Source organism: Parasteatoda tepidariorum, chromosome 7, assembly GCF_043381705.1.
Source record: "Parasteatoda tepidariorum isolate YZ-2023 chromosome 7, CAS_Ptep_4.0, whole genome shotgun sequence".
NCBI classification, from domain to species: Eukaryota; Metazoa; Arthropoda; class Arachnida; order Araneae; family Theridiidae; genus Parasteatoda; species Parasteatoda tepidariorum.
In genome coordinates, this window is record NC_092210.1 from 13,451,024 (window position 1) to 13,457,783 (window position 6,760).

Below are 6,760 nucleotides of genomic sequence, written 5' to 3' on the forward strand. Positions count from 1 at the left end.
AGTTTGTTTCAGGCTTATATATTCGTGCTAGTCTAGCCCTTTTTTTTGTTGATCTAATCTCATGCGATGCCTCACATATAAGAGTTGCGTTTAATGTTGTGTGATCAATATTGCATATGAGATATAACATTTTGCTGCTAACTATAATGCATTAATCTAAGGTCAATAAGATGCTTTTTTTCTATCATTTTTAGCAGTTTCAAATGCTAGTCAAACCCTTTTGCTTGATCTAATCTCATGTGATATGTTTTTAAAGTGGCAACCAAAATTCTGCGGTTATCTTCATTTTGAGCGTATTCTTTGGCAGCTGGACCTACATTAATTTCTAATTGTTTCAAAGCTGTCAATAACCCTTTGTAATTTTTATTAAAAATTATTACAGTTAAATAAGTTGTAATTTCAACTATTTATTATTGTGTGGCGGCAGGCATGGTGCGTAGTCGCCAAAGGAATCAGCTGGATGTCGTGCACAGGATCGACAACCTTGTACCTTTCTTCAGTATTTAAGAAGCTTCGAACATCATGGCATGATGTTCTCTCTGTCCACACTTACACTTAACTTCTACTTTCCTGTTTTTATCTTATTGTTATGTTTCAGTTGGTAATAAATGTTTGTTTGATTTTGTCATAGTTGATCTCAACTTAATACGAGAGGGTTCCTCCCCCTCAATTGAAAGTACTGTTAATTATTTTTCTTACATAATTTAAACAAATTATTTTAATAAAATAGTTAAAATAATAATATTTTACTTTTATGTTTTAATTGGAACGAGCACATCCTTTAATCAACTAAGCGCACAAGTTCACAAGATAATGCTATGCATGACATAGCGCGTTCTGCGTCGCCTGTCGCGCTCTATATATTATGCTATAACATTAAAAAAATTTTCGAAAATCATTTCAGTATTTTTATACAGTAAAGGATAAACTATAGAAAAAAGCAATTTATTTTCAATTTTTTAAAATTTTACTGTGTTATTCCTATTTAAGTGAACACAATTTTATGAACAACATTTGGAAGACATTTTCTAGTGTATTTTTTCTTAAATAAATCCAATAGTCAGGTTTAAAAAGAAGTTTTATTAAAAATGACAAAAAATTTCAATAATCTCTTTCGACAAGATATCATCATTCAGTTAACAATGATAAACTTTCTTTGACATCTCATTCTGTGAATCTATAACATCAAGATGTTTTAAGAATAAAGAATAAGAGTTCAATAACTTCTATTTCGTAGTTGTACAATAATAAGAAAAATATAACGAGGATATCTATTATTTCTGTTCTTCGATAACCTTGGCAAGACTTCTTCATTTATTTCTAAAACTAGTTAAATAAAATTGCGCATCACCGTAGTTATATTTTAATGAGTTCTTTTAAATAGTCTTTAATGTGACTTTTTTTCTATTATCATAAAGTATAATCAGCAAAAAGTTTCAATTTTTTTTTTAAAAAAGCGACTTTAAAATAAATACTACTTTTAATTTTGATAAAAAACTTCAGAGTAAAAAGAAAAGTGTATGAGAGGAAAATGATTAGCTAATTATTATTTTCCGTATTGACTCGTATTATTTATTGATTTCAGAGATTTATAACACCTATAGTTCGTTTAAAGAAACTAAATAATTAGCAAACACAAAGTGGTGATATTAACATTGACATCATCCCTGAATATCCAAATTCTATTTATTTTTAAAATTATTATTATTAATTTAAGTTTTGAAAATATTTCTTTGAACTATTTGCTACTTCGCAATAGAGTTGGAAGAGGTAACAATATTTTTTTTAATCCTCTAAAACATCCCTTCTTTCTTTTTTTTGCGAATAATTAAAAAGTTTACATTTCAGAAATGTGTCTTTACATAATGGGAAAAGAAACTTATTTCAGAACTGTTTTAGCTGTTCGTGATATTACATTTCAGTGTTAAAATTTTAATAAATTTTCACTTACACTAAATTCAACATGCAATTCAATCTACTGAGTGTAAGTTTACTTGAACTCTGTAGATTGAATTAAATGTTCATATATATTCCATTAATGCATTAAATGTGCACATCATTATCATCAAATTTTTTTGAATGTGTTTAATATATTTTATAAAAGGAAATAAATATTTTATTGCAGTGAAGATTTTTTTTAGCTTCTTGCACAAATTTTACTTTTTCTTTATCGTTTCTGGAATGTGTCTTTGCAAAATGAAAAACTCTCTGAAATGTTTCAAATATTTCAGATGCTAAATTTCAGCATCAGAATTTTACTAATTTTTAAAATTAACAAATTGTGTAGATTGAATTTAATGCTCAAAAATTCCATTAGTGCACTAACTGTTGACGTCATGAGCATTAGAAACTTTTTAAAAAAGGTTTTTTAAACATTTTATGTTCACCATCTTCGTAAAGTTATATTTCAGAAGCATAAGAGCAAGATTTTTATAATGTTTATAGAAACTAGAAGTTTTAGAAATTGAAAATAAACGTTTCTGTTCTCTTAAAAAGTTTAAAAATAAAAAAAAACTTGCTCGAAAACTGTTGGGTTGGCGCTATTATTTCAGTTTACGGCTACCAAAAAATTATGCGACTTTCTTTCAGTTAGTATCTGCTGTTGTGTGACATGATAACTGACAATAACCTGCTGATTTGCTAATATCCGTTTGTCTGACCAAGGTGTAGTTTATTGCTAATTAATGCACACTACGGTACAGATGAATGAGTAAACATTAAAATGCCTTCAATATGCAAAGCGCATACGTGATAATAAGTATAAAGAATGTAGCGTATAGAAATATTAATTGCTATTTATTTTGAAATAGGCTATAGATCTTGCCAAGTTTACACAACCATAAATCTTTAACAAAATTTATATTTAAACCAGTCTAGCAATATCTAATTCACGTTAGAAGATAGCTCAAGTTTACACACATAGAGTTAATCGTTTGTGAAAGTCAATTATGAAAAATGGCTTTTAAGTATATTGCCATTTTCACAAAATATATCTATTAATTTACAATTAACTTGACATTTAATCACAGTATTATCCATAAAAGTGTATCACACTTGATAATATACACTTTTTTAAACTGTTTTCCTTCTAACTTGTGGTCCACTTTCGATGCTTTTTAACAAAATTTGGGGGCGTTTGGTTTCAAAGCCAGCTCGAATTTTATCTTGGGTCCCTGTAGGGTTTATAATTGTCTGACCAATGGTCCTTTAAGAATGCGCACATACAGACATGACCATCCAAATTTCTCCGATAGGGATGGAAAGTTAAATACATCTCGACTTAATATAGGTTGAATCTTGCAATTCTATAGAATAGAGGTGCATAGGAGCTGAGTGATGAAAATATTGGTTGTGGTTTAGAATTCGATTATATTGAATAAAAATGGTTAGACAGAAATTCTTGAAAATTGGTCCTATTATGGCCCAAGTCATACAGTTACTATAGTATATTTATTAATTTTCTGAAATAGGGCTCTTAATATATTTTATTTATGTTTTTTTTCTGGTAATTGTCATGCATGTTTTGTAACATCTTAGAAGTTCTGCGACAAAAACCAATCGCAATTCTGATTTCTTTTTTAATACGTATATTGGATGTTTTTTTAAATTTTCACTGAATATTTTTCATAAAACATGTTAAAAAATTAATTATACATAAACTCCAAAGAATTTATAATAAAGTTATTTGGACTAAGTTTTTGCTGATAAGGATGGAAAACTAAATATAGGTTCTATATCCAGGGCCCCCTCTGACGATTTAAAATTATTAGATAGTAAATTAGCCAATTATAAAAAAAATATCCGTCAATTATCAAAAGTATTCGCCAAATACAAGTCTTAAAATTTTTTTTTGATTAATTTCTTTCCCATAGAAAACTATTTTACGGTAGTTTGTTTCAGGCTTATATTATTTGGACCTAATTCTAATTGGTTCTGCGGTGCATCTACCGAAAATCACGTAATCGAATGAAAAATACTGATTTGTTAAGCAAAATTCATTTTGACATAATTTTGAGAATCGAGTTAAATATGCATTTTCCTTAGCAGTAGAAAAAATCATTCCCCAAAACACAATTTTATTCGCCGAATTTACGATTTTATCGCATTTGGCGAGGTGGTCAATGCTTAGGGCGGGCCCTGTATGTCTATACATAGACTTAATATTGACTGAATTGGGCTGTACAATATAATAGACGCCTCCATGGGCTGAGTGATGGCTGTAAAATATCGATTGAAAAAAAGAATTCGATTTAAGGCCTGTATAGGTAAAATAGTTTTTGATAATGGACTCGGGCCAAAATCTAGAAAATTGATCCTTTGATGGTCTGAGTCATATTACTACTATAGTATATTTGTCAATTTTCGAAAATAAGTTCTTTTTTTTGGGATTGCTTTGCCTATTTTGTAAATTCTTTGAAGTTCTGTGGCAATAACCATTCGAAATTCGAAATAATGCTGTCGGACTAACTGTGGGAAGTTTTTATAGTTTTCCTCTTCATGTTACACAAATTTAACTAAAAGTCCACCTCAAAGTCTAGTTTGTCCTAATGTTTGATTCAAGAGTTTCCTTGTCTTCCGCATTAGGCTCAAAATTACAACACTACCGAGGTGAACATTGATAATCGTAAACTCAGAATTGTGTCGGCTGTTCAACGTGGGTTATAAAATTCATGTATTTTATTCTAAACTCCAAATGATTTAGGTAAAAAATTTAAAAGTGTTTCTATGATAATAACTGTCTTAAAATAATCATAGATCTCAGATGTTTCGTGAAAAAAATCAAGTATCTGCTCTAATTTAAATGCCTTGAATATACATGCATTAAGTGTTACTTTCCCCCCCAATATTTCTGAAAATGATTCGAACATATTTTGAAACCAAATGCCGTTTTGATTACTATTTAGTTTAACGAAAGTAGTGAATAATAAATATTTAAATTAGATCGGTCACGCAATAAATAAATGTTACCCTCCATTCAATGAATCTTAATCTTTAGATACTTTAGAAATAAAATATAGATGATAGCAATATTTACAAAAACATAAAAAAAAACATATAAAAAAGCATGTAAAATACATAAATCTTTGAATGCAATTTTCAAACTTTAGACAGATATTTCATTTTTAAATTACGATTAATTTAAAATGCAATTATTGGTAACACTGGAGAACAATTTTTTTTTTTGCCGCATGAGATTTTTGTGAACGGATAGTGTTGCGTCAATGATTTTGAATCTGCAATTGCTTTCTTTCTACAAGCGGCAGTTTTAAGCATTTCAAAGGAATTTTATGCTATTAGGAAAGATCAAATGCAGCAAGAAATTTGTTCCCTAGGGTAATTATGAAAAATAAAAATACTCAATGTTTACAAATTTTTAAAGTGTCATATCACTTCGTATTATACACATGATTATTATCAAATTAAAATTCAAAGTTAAGGTTATATATCAGTTTGCATTACCTTCACAAGAACGATCAAACTGAGATTAAATTTTATCTAAAATTTCAATAAATAACAGTGTTCCAAAAAAGTGGTGCAAAAATTTTGAAAATAGCAAGGAAAAAAATCGCAGTTTCATATCTTTAAAATAGTGTATAAATTAAAATGTTCTTACTATCATAAGAAATTTAATTTCAAGCGATAGGAGAGTTTTTTGTAACAAAATTTACTCACTAAGTAATTAATTTGAAATTAGAACTAAAAATACGGAAGAAAAGATATTTATTTATTAAAGATTTGAAAATACTAAATAATTCCAGTAGTTCTTTACTTAAACAGTTTGTTCTTAATACTTTAAATAAATGAATTGGAGTTTCGAGATTCCAAATTGAAATATAATTCATTATTTTATATTCCAGTTTTGTATTTAAATTTTTTATCTATATATAATAATAAAGAAGAGGTAAACTAAAGGAATCGAGTGAATGAAATAATATAATAAAATATATATTATTAAAAAGGAAATGCAAACTATACACGGAATTGAACACATTCGAAAAAATAAACTGGGTTTACAAGTATGAGTCATTGTATACCAGTATACAAACTTTTGTTAACACTTACAAATGCAAAATCAATTGAACATTAGTACATTATATACTATACTAATTAGGTGAAAATGAAAAAAAATATTCATAAAAGGTAAAATATTAATTCTTGCAGTAATTTCTATATGGTCAATGCAAAACTATTTAGAAATTGTCATTATTCATGATGTTTATTGTATGTGATATCTTATGTTTAAAGAATCAGATTTTCATAAGATTTATTTCAAAGATATTTCAGACAATAAACTATAAATTTTAATTTATCTGAGTACTTATTTTTATATCGAGTTGAACCTAGGTTTTTACTTAATCTATATTTGCAAATGTCTTGCTTATGGTTGGTTTCAGTAAGCGGATCAAAATGACTTCATCATGCTAAGTGCCATAAGCAAAAGCTTAATGTAAATTTGGAGCTTTTCTCTCAATGATTTTGAAATCCCTAAACAATTAATTGAACTATACAAAATATTGAAATTTTTTTTTGCCTTATACATAAAAAAATATTCAGCCATATAAATTTATAGTTTTATGTCAATTGATGTTGAATAATTTCGTTACTGTTTAAAGAAGTCATAATCATTGTAAAAAAATGGATAGGTATTTTATATGAATTTAACTATCACCATTCAATAATGAAGTACAGGATTTGATTTTTTTTAAAATCTAATTGCTCTCTACTAAAAGATAAAATGTGAAATACGCACTTAAATAAG